The sequence below is a fragment of the Ranitomeya variabilis genome, chromosome 5 (genome assembly GCF_051348905.1).
Source record: "Ranitomeya variabilis isolate aRanVar5 chromosome 5, aRanVar5.hap1, whole genome shotgun sequence".
Taxonomy (NCBI): domain Eukaryota; kingdom Metazoa; phylum Chordata; class Amphibia; order Anura; family Dendrobatidae; genus Ranitomeya; species Ranitomeya variabilis.
Window position 1 is genome coordinate 551,571,834 of NC_135236.1, and position 14,230 is coordinate 551,586,063.

The following is a 14,230-nucleotide window of genomic DNA, read 5'->3' on the forward strand; positions in this document are numbered from 1 at the left end:
TGGCCAAGAGTGTCATTCGTGCCCGCCTGTCTGCCAAGAGAGTCAGCCGTGCCCGCCAGAGTACCAGTCGTGCCCGTCTGTACTTGCCTGCACTTGTTATTAGTGTTCAGTCCCTCAGTGGGATCAGCTGCCACAGCTAGACACCGCCCTGGAGTGGTATCTGGCAGCTACCTGCCACACAAGCCTGACCTCACCATCAGAGGTTCCAGTGAACACCAAGGTAGCTGCTTAGTCACGCCCCTTCCTGTGTAGTCTGGTTTGTGGCACAGTGGGGCCACAATTCCTCGCTCGTGCCACCCAGTCAGGGCACGAGCATCACAGTTTGCTCAGGCCATGGTCCCCGCTGAGTCCCATGGTCCTTTGCTCTCACAGCAAGATGAATTTTTTTCCTGCCAGCATGAGTAACTGAATAATTTTTTTACCTGATCAGAAGTTCAGACTTTTGTTGCACCGCCACGTATCACAGTCCCTGCACATCTGATTTGCGCTCCAAGAGTTGAGTCCATCCCAGCGGATACACCTAGGTACGATGGGGGATCCAAAGCAGTGCCATATGTTCTTGGAGCAGTGCTTGCGATACTTCAAATGGCATACTCCCTATTTTTTCTCTGATCTGGTCAAGGTAGGATTTTTAATGTCCTATTTAACAGGAGATGCCTTGGAGTGGCTCAGCCCCCTCTGGAAAGCAGGGGATTCCATCACCTTGAACTTTCCATCCTTCCTGATGGTCTTCTGTAAGGTCTTCAATGAGCCTAGTTCAGCGTCTTCTGCAAAGTCTTCCACCCCAAGCTTCCAGATTCAGATCAGACGAAAGAAACCTGTGGGTAAACCGTCACGTCCGTCCACGATCGTCCAAAATCCACCAGTTCCTCAACCTGCAAAAGCAACCACCCGAACAAAATCCAAGAAGGCTGATAAAAATGGGCTGGCAGAGCAGCAGCCTGAATCCAGACTTGAAAATCAGAAGGGAATGCGGTATCGCTGCGGTTGTGTGGAACATCCGGAATGTCTCTGCTCTGAGAAGCCAATACTCCAGAACCTTAAGGTACCTTCACACTAAACGATATCGCTAGCGATCCGTGACGTTGCAGCGTCCTGGCTAGCGATATCGTTTAGTTTGACACGCAGCAGCGATCAGGATCCTGCTGTGATATCGCTGGTCGTTGAACAAAGTTCAGAACTTTATTTGGTCGTCAGACCGTCGTGTATCGTCGTGTTTGACACCAAAAGCAACGATACCAGCGATGTTTTACACTGGTAACCAGGGTAAACATCGGGTTACTAAGCGCAGGGCCGCGCTTAGTAACCCGATGTTTACCCTGGTTACCAGTGTAAAATGTAAAAAACCAAACAGTACATACTCACCTTCGCGTCCCCCGGCGTCCGCTTCCCACACTGACTGAGCGCCGTAAAGTGAAAGTGAAAGTACAGCACAGCGGTGACGTCACCGCTCTGCTGTTAGGGCCGGCGCTCAGTCAGTGCAGGAAGCGGACGCCGGGGGACGCGAATGTAAGTATGTACTGTTTGTTTTTTTTACATTTTACGCTGGTAACCAGGGTAAACATCAGGTTACTAAGCATGGCCCTGCGCTTAGCAACCCGATGTTTACCCTGGTTACCCGGGGGCCTCGGCATCGTTGGTCGCTGGAGAGCGGTCTGTGTGACAGCTCTCCAGCGATCAAACAGCGACGCTGCAGCGATCGGCATCGTTGTCGCTATCGCTGCAGCGTCGCTTAATGTGAAGGTACCTTTAGGCCAGTAGGAGAGGCTGCCCGTGGCGAGAGTACTTCCTCTCCACTAAAGTCAATGACTGACTCTTTGCCTTCTAGAAGTTTTGGTGTATTTAAGCCTCCAGCCATACAGAGTCGGTGTGTGATCTCTGATCTACAGCTCCAGAACCCAGTAAGGGTGTTGTCTGATGATGGCCGAGCCCTACTTAAGAGTAGTGTAGTCCTGCTGGGACAACTCCAGCACCAAGTCAGAGCATTATACTCAAAGAAGTTTGTCTTCCACATGCTGTCTGGTATGCCCATGGGCCATTCAGAGCCAAAGACTCAACAACTTGTTCTGGTCTGGAGACTCAGCAAGGTGCTTCATTTGGAACAACCAAGTCACGAGAGGTGTCTGGTTCCCATATGTCAAAGTCAGTCAGCAGTGTCGTCTTCTGCTTCATCTGGTCTGTTAGTGGTTTAGTCAAAGTGTGCTGACATCTCCAAAGAAGGGGAAGCGGTGGCGTTCTCTCCACACATCTCCAACGACTATACCTGTCACCAGTTCTCAGGACCATCCCTGCCTCTAGAATTTTTTCCTCTGAGCAACGGACAGACGATGGATCCTGTGAAGGTGCCTCCTATTTCTATGTGGCCGGCTGATAAAGTTGACAAAATGGAGGCTTTCGTGTCCCTGCTTTCCCCCAACCAGGAGGAGGTGGCGTTCTCTCCACTCATCTCCAATGACTTTCCCAGAAAACAGTACCCAGGAACATCCCTGCCACTTGGAATTTTTTCTCTGGATAACGGGCAGAAGATGGATCCTGTGAGAGTACCTTCAGCTTCCATGTGGCCAGTTGGTGAAGATACCAAAACGGAAGTTTTCCCATCTCTGTTTTCCACTGACCAGGAGGAGGAGGTTCAGATTGTTACATCTTCCATGGTGGGAGCTGACTTTGTCAGGCAGAGAGAGACTTGGTCTTCCGGGACTCCTGATATCACGCCTGCCTCATTCTACCCTAAGGATGTTGTGATGGGCTGGACTGTATGTGGTCCTATACTCCTTCTGCAGATCATCTTGGCAGGCTTGAAGAGGAGGGGACGTAAAGGGGAGGTACTGTAACATCCCTGCCGGCATTAATGCATGGCTTCCCATCTCCTATCTTACTCACCACTCCGGGCCATGCTGTGAGTTCTTGCTGTAGTTCTCGTTTCTGCCTCCCAGGGGGCTGCATACCCTGGTTCATACCTGTATCCTGTGTCTCTCATTTCTGCCTCCCAGGGGGCTGTATACCCTCATCCGAATCCTTGTTCCTGTACCTTATACAGTACCTGACCCTGTCTGAACTATGTCCTATACTTGTGTCCGTTTGTATCCCTGTTTGTAGCCTTCCCTATCCCGCTGTGTGTTTCCTTGTGTTCACTCCTTCTGCTCTTTGCTCCGCAAACTGCAGCTCCACTCTTTGCTCTGCAACCTGCGGCTCCGCAACCTGTGGCTCCGCTCTTTGCCTGCAACCTGCGGCTCCGCTCTTTGCTCCACAACATGTGGCTCTGCTATTTGCTCCGCAACCTGCGGCTCTGCTATTTTCTCCGCAACTTGCGGCTCTGCTCTTTGCTCCGCAACCTGCGGCTCTGCTCTTTGCTCCGCACCTTGCGGTTCTGCTCTGCTGCACACCTTGCGGTTCTGTGCCGTGCGCACCTTGCAGTTCTGCTCTGCTGCGCACCTTGCGGTTCTCCTCTGCTTCGCATCCTGCGGTTCTGCTCTGCTCCAAATCCCGCGGTTCCTCCCTGCTCCGCATCCCCTGGTTCTGCTCTGCACCGCAGCCTGTGGTTCTTCTTTGCTCTGCATCCTGCGGTTCTGCTCTACTCCCAATCCACTCCCTGCGGTTCCTGTCCCTTTAGTCGATGCTGGCTCCTACCGGTTCCTGTCCCTCCAGTCTGAACTGGTTCCTACTGGCTCCCTTTTCCCATTCGTACCTGCCTATGTTTCTGTCGTATTCAAACCAGTTCCAGTCCCGCTAGCCATGCCCGCCTGCCTGACAATAGTGCCAGCCGTGCCTGCCCGCCTGCCAATAGTGCCAGCCGTGCCTGCCCATAGTGCGAGCCGTGCCCGCCAATGGTGCCAGTCATGCCCGCCTGCTTGCCAATAGTGCCAGCCATGCCCGTCTGCCTGCCAATAGTGCCACCTGTGTCCGCCTGCCTGCCAAGAGTGCCAGCCATGCCCGCCTGCCTGCCAAGAGTGCCAGCCGTGCCCATCTGCCAAGAGTGCTAGCCGTGCCCGCCTGCCTGCCAAGAGTGTCAGCCATGCCGGCCTGTCTGCAAGAGTGTCAGCTGTGCACGCCAGAGTACCAGTCATGCCCGTCTGTACTTGTTATTAGTGTTCAGTCCCTCAGTGGGATCAGATGCTACAGCCAGACTCCACCCTGGAGTTGTACCTGGCAGCTACCTGCCGCACAACCCTGACCTCACCATCAGAGGCTCCAGTGAACACCAAGGTAGCTGCTTAGTCACGCCCCTCCAGGGTAGTCTGGTTTGTGGCACAGTGGGGCCACAATCCCTCGCTCACGCCACCCAGTCAGGGCGCGAGCGTTACAACTGTATTGTGTTCTTTGACAAGTACAGTAAATAAAATGATTGATGAAATTGCATTTCTATGTATGCTGCTGATAAAAATAGCTTACTTACCCAATTTTTCACATAAGGTAGAATAGTACAATCTATGTCAGGTATGGAGCAGGCTCAGGAGCTCATATAGAGCAGGCTCAGGAGTTGAGCCTGCACCATACTCCGCAGTTGGCAGCTGTGTTATACAGATGTCATTTGCCTGTTACAGCAGCGATTGGAGCGATTTCCAATCACTGCAGTTTAACCATTTAACCCCTTTCTGACATTGGACGTACTATCCCGTCGAGGTGGGGTGGGCCCGTATGACCACCGACGGGATAGTACATCCAGCGCGATCGGCGGCGCTCACGGGGGGAGTGCGGCCGATCGCAGCCGGGTGTCAGCTGATTATCACAGCTGACATCTGGCACTATGTCAAACATGATCGCGGTGTGCCGGCGGTACAGGGAAGCATCGCGCAGGGAGGGGGCTCCCTGCGTGCTTCCCTGAGACCCCCGGAGCAACGCGATGTGATCGCGTTGCTGCGAGGGTCTCTTACCTCCTCCTCGCTGCAGGTGCCCGGATCCAAGATGGCCGCGGCATCCGGGTCCTGCAGGGAGGGAGGTGGCTTACCGAGTGCCTGCTCAGAGCAGGCGCTTGGTAAGCCTGCAGTGCTGTACAAACTGTGTGCAAAGAGTGCTGTGCAAACTGTCAGATCACCGATCTGTGATGTCCCCCCCTGGGACAAAGTAAAAAAGTTAAAAAAAAAATTTCCACATAAGTAAAAAAAAAATAAAAAAAATAAAAAATTCCTAAATAAAGAAAAAATATATATATATTATTCCCATAAATACATTTCTTTATCTAAATTTAAAAAAAAAACAATAAAAGTACACATATTTAGTATCGCCGCGTCCGTAACGACCCCACCTATAAAACTATATCACTAGTTAACCCCTTCAGTGAACACCGTAGGGGGGGAAAAAAAAAAACGAGGCAAAAAACAACGCTTTATTATCATACCGCCGAACAAAAAGTGGAATAACACGCGATCAAAAAGACGGATATAAATAACCATGGTACCGCTGAAAACGTCATCTTGTTCCGCAAAAAAAGAGCCGCAATACAGCGTCATCAAAGAAAAAATAAAAAAGTTATAGTCCTCAGAATAAAGCGATGCCAAAATAATTATTTATTCTATAACATAGTTTTTATCGTATAAAAGCGCCAAAACATAAAAAAATGATATAAATGAGGTATCACTGTAATCGTACTGACCCGAAGAATAAAACTGCTTTATCAATTTTACCAAACATGGAACGGTATAAACGCCTCCCCCAAAAGAAATTCATGAATAGCTGGTTTTTGGTCATTCTGCCTCACAAAAATCAGAATAAAAAGCGATCAAAAACTGTCACATGTCCGAAAATGTTACCAATAAAAACGTCAACTCGTCCCGCAAAAAACAAGACCTCACATGACTCTGTGGACCAAAATATGGAAAAATTATAGGTCTCAAAATGTGGAGACGCAAAACCTTTTTTGCTATAAAAAGCGTCTTTTAGTGTGTGATGGCTGCCAATCATAAAAATCTGCTATAAAAAACGCTGTAAAAGTAAATCAAACCCCCCTTCATCACCCCGTTAGTTAGGGAAATTTAATAAAATTAAAAAAATGTATTTATTTCCATTTTCCCATTAGGGTTAGGGCTAGGGTTAGGGTTAGGGCTAGGGTTAGGGTTAGGGCTAGGGTTAGGGTTGGGGCTAGGGTTGGAGCTAAAGTTAGGGTTAGGGTTGGGGCTAAAGTTAGGGTTAGGGTTTGGATTACATTTACGGTTGGGATTAGGGTTGGGATTAGAGTTAGGGGTGTGTCAGGGTGAGGGGTGTGGTTAGGGTTACCGTTGGGATTAGGGTTAGGGGTGTGTTTGGATTAGGGTTTCAGTTAGAATTGGGGAGTTTCCACTGTTTAGGCACATCCGGGGCTCTCCAAACGCGACATGGCGTCCGATCTCAATTCCAGCCAATTCTGCATTGAAAAAGTAAAACAGTGCTCCTTCCCTTCCGTACTTTACCGTGCGCCCAAACAGGGGTTTACCCCAACATATGGGGCATCAGCGTACTCAGGACAAATTGGACAACAGCGTTTGGGGTCTAATTTCTTCTCTTACCCTTGGGAAAACAAAAAATTGGGGGCGAAAAGATAATTTTTGTGAAAAAATATGATTTTTTATTTTTACGGCTCTGCATTATAAACTTCTGTGAAGCACTTGGTGGGTCAAAGTGCTCACCACACATCTAGATAAGTTCCTTAGGGGGTCTACTTTCCAAAATGGTGTCACTTGTGGGGGGTTTAATGTTTAGGCACATCAGGGGCTCTCCAAACGCGACATGGCGTCCCATCTTAATTCCAGTCAATTTTGCATTGAAAAGTCAAATGGCGCTCCTTCCCTTCCAAGCTCTGCGGTGCGCCCAAACAGTGGTTTACCCCCACTGTTGTGAAATTGGATTCTGGGCTCCCCCGGTGGCCACTTGTGGAATTTAACTTGTGTGCATCATCCCCTCTGTTCACCTGCTCCTATCAGGATGTGGGAGTCGCTATATAACCTTGCTCCTCTGTCAGTTTCATGCCGGTCAACAATGTAATCAGTAGCCTTTCTGTGCATGTTCCTGCTACTAGACAACTCCCAGCTAAGTTGGACTTTTGTCCTTGTGTGTTTTTGCATTTTGTTCCTGTTCACAGCTGCTGTTTCGTTACTGTGTCTGGAAAGCTCTTGTGAGCGGAAATTGCCACTCTGGTGTTATGAGTTAATGCTAGAGTCTTAAAGTAATTTCTGGATGGTGTTTTGATAGGGTTTTCTGCTGACCATGAAAGTGCCCTTTCTGTCTTCATGCTATCTAGTAAGCGGACCTCGATTTTGCTAAACCTATTTTCATACTACGTTTGTCATTTCATCTTAAATCACCGCCAATATATGTGGGGGCCTCTGTCTGCCTTTTGGGAAAATTTCTCTAGAGGTGAGCCAGGACTGTCTTTTCCTCTGCTAGGATTAGGTAGTTCTCCGGCTGGCGCTGGGCATCTAGGGATAAAAAAACGTAGGCATGCTACCCGGCCACTTCTAGTTGTGCGGCAGGTTTAGTTCATGGTCAGTATAGTTTCCATCTTCCAAGAGCTAGTTCTCATATATGCTGGGCTATGTTCTCTCGCCATTGAGAATCATGACAGTTTGACCGGCCCAAAAAAGGGTTAAATTACTGGCTGAGAAAGGAGAGAAAAAAGAAGTCTGCTACAATTTTTTTTATTTTTTTTTTCCCTCTAGTTCTGAGTGTGCTCTTAATTGAATCACTTGCTAGTCTGCCTATACTGCAGCCTTCCTCTCTTCCTCTCCTTCTAATCCTTGAATGGCTCTGTGTTCACCTGTTTCAAATGGATCTTCAGAGTGTAGCTACAGGTTTGAATAATCTTGCCACAAAGGTACAAAATTTGCAAGATTTTGTTGTTCATGCACCTATGTCTGAGCCTAGAATTCCTTTGCCTGAATTCTTCTCGGGGAATAGATCTCACTTTCAAAATTTTAAAAATAATTGCAAATTGTTTTTGTCCCTGAAGTCTCGCTCTGCCGGAGACCCTGCACAGCAGGTCAGGATTGTAATTTCCTTGCTCCGGGGCGACCCTCAAGACTGGGCTTTTGCATTGGCACCAGGGGATCCTGCGTTGCTCAATGTGGATGCGTTTTTTCTGGCCTTGGGGTTGCTTTATGAGGAACCTCATTTAGAGCTTCAGGCGGAAAAGGCCTTGATGTCCTTGTCTCAGGGGCAAGATGAAGCTGAAATATACTGCCAAAAATTCCGCAAATGGTCTGTGCTTACTCAGTGGAATGAGTGCGCCCTGGCGGCGATTTTCAGAGAAGGTCTCTCTGATGCCATTAAGGATGTTATGGTGGGGTTCCCTGTGCCTGCGAGTCTGAATGAGTCCATGACGATGGCTATTCAGATCGATAGGCGTCTGCGGGAGCGCAAACCTGTGCACCATTTGGCGGTGTCTACTGAGAAAACGCCAGAAAATATGCAATGTGATAGAATTCTGTCCAGAAGCGAGCGGCAGAATTTTAGACGAAAAAATGGGTTGTGCTTCTATTGTGGTGATTCAACTCATGTTATATCAGCATGCTTTAAGCGTACTAAGAAGCCTGACAAGTCTGTTTCAATTAGCACTTTACAGTCTAAGTTTATTCTATCTGTGACCCTGATTTGTTCTTTGTCATCTATTACCGCGGACGCCTATGTCGACTCTGGCGCTGCTTTGAGTCTTATGGATTGGTCCTTTGCCAAACGCTGTGGGTATGATTTGGAGCCATTGGAGGCTCCGATACCTCTGAAAGGGATTGACTCCACCCCATTGGCTAGTAATAAACCACAATACTGGACACAAGTGACTATGCGTGTTAATCCGGATCACCAGGAGGTTATTCGCTTTCTGGTGCTGTATAATCTACATGATGTTTTGGTGCTGGGATTGCCATGGCTGCAATCTCATAACCCAGTCCTCGACTGGAGAGCTATGTCTGTGTTAAGCTGGGGATGTAAAGGAACTCATGGGGACGTACCTTTGGTTTCCATTTCATCATCTATTCCCTCTGAGATTCCTGAATTCTTGTCTGACTTTCGTGACGTTTTTGAAGAACCCAAGGTTGGTTCACTACCTCCGCACCGGGAGTGCGATTGTGCCATAGACTTGATCCCGGGTAGTAAATACCCTAAGGGTCGTTTATTTAATCTGTCTGTGCCTGAACACGCTGCTATGCGAGAATATATAAAGGAGTCCTTGGAAAAGGGACATATTCGTCCTTCGTCATCTCCCTTAGGAGCCGGTTTTTTCTTTGTGTCTAAGAAAGACGGCTCTTTGAGGCCGTGTATTGATTATCGACTTTTGAATAAAATCACGGTTAAATATCAATATCCGTTACCACTGCTTACTGATTTGTTTGCTCGTATAAAGGGGGCCAAGTGGTTCTCTAAGATTGATCTCCGTGGGGCGTATAATTTGGTGTGAATCAAGCAGGGGGATGAGTGGAAAACCGCATTTAATACGCCCGAGGGCCATTTTGAGTATTTGGTGATGCCTTTTGGTCTTTCAAATGCCCCTTCAGTCTTCCAGTCCTTTATGCATGACATTTTCCGCGATTATTTGGATAAATTTATGATTGTGTATCTGGATGATATTCTGATTTTTTCGGATGACTGGGACTCTCATGTCCAGCAGGTCAGGAGGGTTTTTCAGGTTTTGCGGTCTAATTCCTTGTGTGTGAAGGGTTCTAAGTGTGTTTTTGGGGTTCAGAAGATTTCCTTCTTGGGATACATTTTTTCCCCCTCTTCCATCGAGATGGATCCTGTCAAGGTTCAGGCTATTGGTGATTGGACGCAACCCTCTTCTCTTAAGAGTCTTCAGAAATTTTTGGGCTTTGCTAACTTTTATCGTCGATTTATTGCTGGTTTTTCTGATGTTGTAAAACCATTGACTGATTTGACTAAGAAGGGTGCTGATGTTGCTGATTGGTCCCCTGATGCTGTGGAGGCCTTTCGGGAGCTCAAGCGCCGCTTTTCTTCCGCCCCAGTGTTGCGTCAGCCTGATGTTGCTCTTCCTTTTCAGGTTGAGGTCGACGCTTCTGAAATCGGAGCTGGGGCGGTGTTGTCGCAGAGAAGTTCCGACTGCTCCGTGATGAGACCTTGTGCTTTTTTTCCCCGTAAATTTTCGCCCGCCGAGCGGAATTATGATATTGGGAATCGGGAGCTTTTGGCCATGAAGTGGGCTTTTGAGGAGTGGCGTCACTGGCTTGAGGGGGCCAGACATCAGGTGGTGGTATTGACTGACCACAAAAATTTAATTTACCTTGAGTCTGCCAGGCGCCTGAATCCTAGACAAGCGCGCTGGTCGTTGTTTTTCTCTCGGTTTAATTTTGTGGTGTCTTACCTACCGGGTTCTAAGAATGTTAAGGCGGATGCCCTTTCTAGGAGTTTTGAGCCTGACTCCCCTGGTAATTCTGAGCCCACAGGTATCCTTAAAGATGGAGTGATATTGTCTGCCGTTTCTCCAGACCTGCGGCGGGCCTTGCAGGAGTTTCAGGCGGATAGACCTGATCGTTGCCCACCTGGTAGACTGTTTGTTCCTGATGATTGGACCAGTAGAGTCATCTCTGAGGTTCATTCTTCTGCGTTGGCAGGTCATCCTGGAATCTTTGGTACCAGGGATTTGGTGGCAAGGTCCTTCTGGTGGCCTTCCCTGTCACGAGATGTGCGAGGCTTTGTGCAGTCTTGTGACGTTTGTGCTCGGGCCAAGCCTTGTTGTTCTCGGGCTAGTGGATTGTTGTTACCCTTGCCTATCCCGAAGAGGCCTTGGACGCACATCTCGATGGATTTTATTTCGGATCTGCCTGTTTCTCAGAAGATGTCTGTCATCTGGGTGGTGTGTGACCGTTTCTCTAAGATGGTCCATCTGGTTCCCTTGCCTAAGTTGCCTTCTTCTTCCGAGTTGGTTCCTCTGTTTTTTCAAAATGTTGTTCGTTTGCATGGTATTCCGGAGAATATCGTTTCTGACAGAGGGACCCAATTCGTGTCTAGATTTTGGCGGGCATTCTGTGCTAGGATGGGCATAGATTTGTCTTTTTCGTCTGCTTTCCATCCTCAGACTAATGGCCAGACCGAGCGGACTAATCAGACCTTGGAGACATATTTGAGGTGTTTTGTGTCTGCGGATCAGGATGATTGGGTTGCTTTTTTGCCTTTGGCGGAGTTCGCCCTCAATAATCGGGCCAGCTCTGCCACCTTGGTGTCCCCGTTTTTCTGTAATTCGGGGTTTCATCCTCGATTTTCCTCCGGTCAAGTGGAATCTTCGGATTGTCCTGGAGTGGATGCTGTGGTGGAGAGGTTGCATCAGATTTGGGGGCAGGTGGTGGACAATTTGAAGTTGTCCCAGGAGAAGACTCAGCTTTTTGCCAACCGCCGTCGTCGTGTTGGTCCTCGGCTTTGTGTTGGGGACTTGGTGTGGTTGTCTTCTCGTTTTGTCCCTATGAGGGTTTCTTCTCCTAAGTTTAAGCCTCGGTTCATCGGCCCGTACAAGATATTGGAGATTCTTAACCCTGTGTCCTTCCGTTTGGACCTCCCTGCATCCTTTTCGATTCATAATGTTTTTCATCGGTCATTGTTGCGCAGGTATGAGGTACCAGCTGTGCCTTCCGTTGAGCCTCCTGCTCCGGTGTTGGTTGAGGGTGAGTTGGAGTACGTTGTGGAAAAGATCTTGGACTCTCGTGTTTCCAGACGGAAACTCCAGTATCTGGTCAAATGGAAGGGATACGGTCAGGAGGATAATTCTTGGGTCACTGCCTCTGATGTTCATGCCTCCGATCTTGTCCGTGCCTTTCATAGGGCTCATCCTGATCGCCCTGGTGGTTCTGGTGAGGGTTCGGTGCCCCCTCCTTGAGGGGGGGGTACTGTTGTGAAATTGGATTCTGGGTTCCCCCGGTGGCCACTTGTGGAATTTAACTTGTGTGCATCATCCCCTCTGTTCACCTGCTCCTATCAGGATGTGGGAGTCGCTATATAACCTTGCTCCTCTGTCAGTTTCATGCCGGTCAACAATGTAATCAGTAGCCTTTCTGTGCATGTTCCTGCTACTAGACAACTCCCAGCTAAGTTGGACTTTTGTCCTTGTGTGTTTTTGCATTTTGTTCCTGTTCACAGCTGCTGTTTCGTTACTGTGTCTGGAAAGCTCTTGTGAGCGGAAATTGCCACTCTGGTGTTATGAGTTAATGCTAGAGTCTTAAAGTAATTTCTGGATGGTGTTTTGATAGGGTTTTCTGCTGACCATGAAAGTGCCCTTTCTGTCTTCATGCTATCTAGTAAGCGGACCTCGATTTTGCTAAACCTATTTTCATACTACGTTTGTCATTTCATCTTAAATCACCGCCAATATATGTGGGGGCCTCTGTCTGCCTTTTGGGAAAATTTCTCTAGAGGTGAGCCAGGACTGTCTTTTCCTCTGCTAGGATTAGGTAGTTCTCCGGCTGGCGCTGGGCATCTAGGGATAAAAAAACGTAGGCATGCTACCCGGCCACTTCTAGTTGTGCGGCAGGTTTAGTTCATGGTCAGTATAGTTTCCATCTTCCAAGAGCTAGTTCTCATATATGCTGGGCTATGTTCTCTCGCCATTGAGAATCATGACACCCCACATATGGGGTATCGGCGTACTCAGGACAAATTGTACAACTTTTGGGGTCCATTTTCTCCTGTTACCCTTGGTAAAATAAAACAAATTGGAGCTGAAATAAATTTTGTGTAAAAAAAAATTAAATGTTAATTTTTATTTAAACATTCCAAAAATTCCTGTGAAACACCTGAAGGGTTAATAAATTTCTTGAATGTGGTTTTGAGCACCTTGAGGGGTGCAGTTTTTAGAATGGTGTCACACTTGGGTATTTTCTATCATATAGACCCCTCAAAATGTCTTCAAATGAGATGTGGTCCCTAAAAAAAAAATGGTGTTGTAAAAATGAGAAATTGCTGGTCACCTTTTAACCCTTATAACTCCCTAACAAAAAAAAATTTTGCTTCCTAAATTGTGCTGATGTAAAGTAGACATGTGGGAAATGTTACCTATTAAGTATTTTGTGTGACATATCTCTGTGATTTAAGGGCATAAAAATTCAAAGTTGGAAAATTGCGAAATTTTCTAAATTTTCGCCAAATTTCCATTTTTTTCACAAATAAACGCAAGTTATATCGAAGAAATTTTAGCACTATCATGAAGTACAATATGTCACAAGAAAACAGTGTCAGAATCGCCAAGATCCGTTGAAGCGTTCCAGAGTTATAAACTCATAAAGGGACAGTGGTCAGATTTGTAAAAATTGGCCCGGTCATTAACGTGCAAACCACCCTTGGGGGTAAAGGGGTTAAATGCTGCTGCCAATCACGGCCTGTCACATTCAAATGCTGCAAGTGCTGGTGCTTGTGTGTGCCGTGTCCCATTCCCCATCTGCGATGCGAACATGGAGCCAAAGTGTTATCATGGCTTCTAGAGGCCAGCTGTAGAAAATTCAAGTCGCCCTCCTTTTCCCAGTTTAAAAGTAAAGAGAAAAGTACTTGTTTAGTATCATCACATTAGTGAAAGTTCGGTTTATCAAAATATGAAATTCCGGTAAGCCACCAGTACGATAAAATTCATAAAGAGAAGGAAAATCAAAACGTCAGAATTGTGTGTTTTTGGTCACCATTACCTAAAAAATGCTATACAAAAGAATAAAAACATTGCATGTGCCTGCAAATGGTTTCAATAAAAACATCAGCTCGCCACTCAAAGAACAAGCACTAACAGATCTATCCACAAAAAAATGAATAAAAAAGTTATGGCTCTTGGAAAACAAGGATCAAAAGAACAAACTACAAAAATGAAAATTGCAAAGGGTTAACTGAAAGGGAAACTATTAACAGAAAATTACCTGTTGATTAAATCAGGTTTTTAATTAAATGTATTTTCTAAAAAATAATTACAATTTATTTGCTATATTTAATAGCAAAATCTGTATTAAAACATTAAATGTAGAAATGTTGCAATTTTCACAGTGGCACTGGAGAAATTTTAAACTTGACCTTCATTTGTATCAGGAAATAACACATGTACACAACCATAATAGCTGGATCCCAACCGTATCAATTGGATGGAAGTGTCTAATAAGCCTTGTGCCAAGGTTATTGTGAAGGGAAGGGGAGCAGAATCAGCTGTGACAACATGTGTTGTGAATGGTGGATAGTGTTATCTGCTATGTACAGAGGTGTTACCTCTCATAGTAATCCTTCTTCCTCTGATGATAATGAGCCTGTTGAAAAATCTTCCTGAAAGGACAAGAAATAAGAATCTAAAAATATA

At 46.8% G+C, this 14,230-nt stretch overlaps 1 protein-coding gene across 2 annotated transcripts in view; it reads left to right on the forward strand.

Annotated features, from left to right (window-relative positions):
* The window catches only part of CFAP43 (cilia and flagella associated protein 43), a 125,950-nt gene that overhangs the window by 88,656 nt on the left and 23,064 nt on the right, over positions 1-14,230 (forward strand). The gene's annotated exons all lie outside the window — the stretch shown is intronic.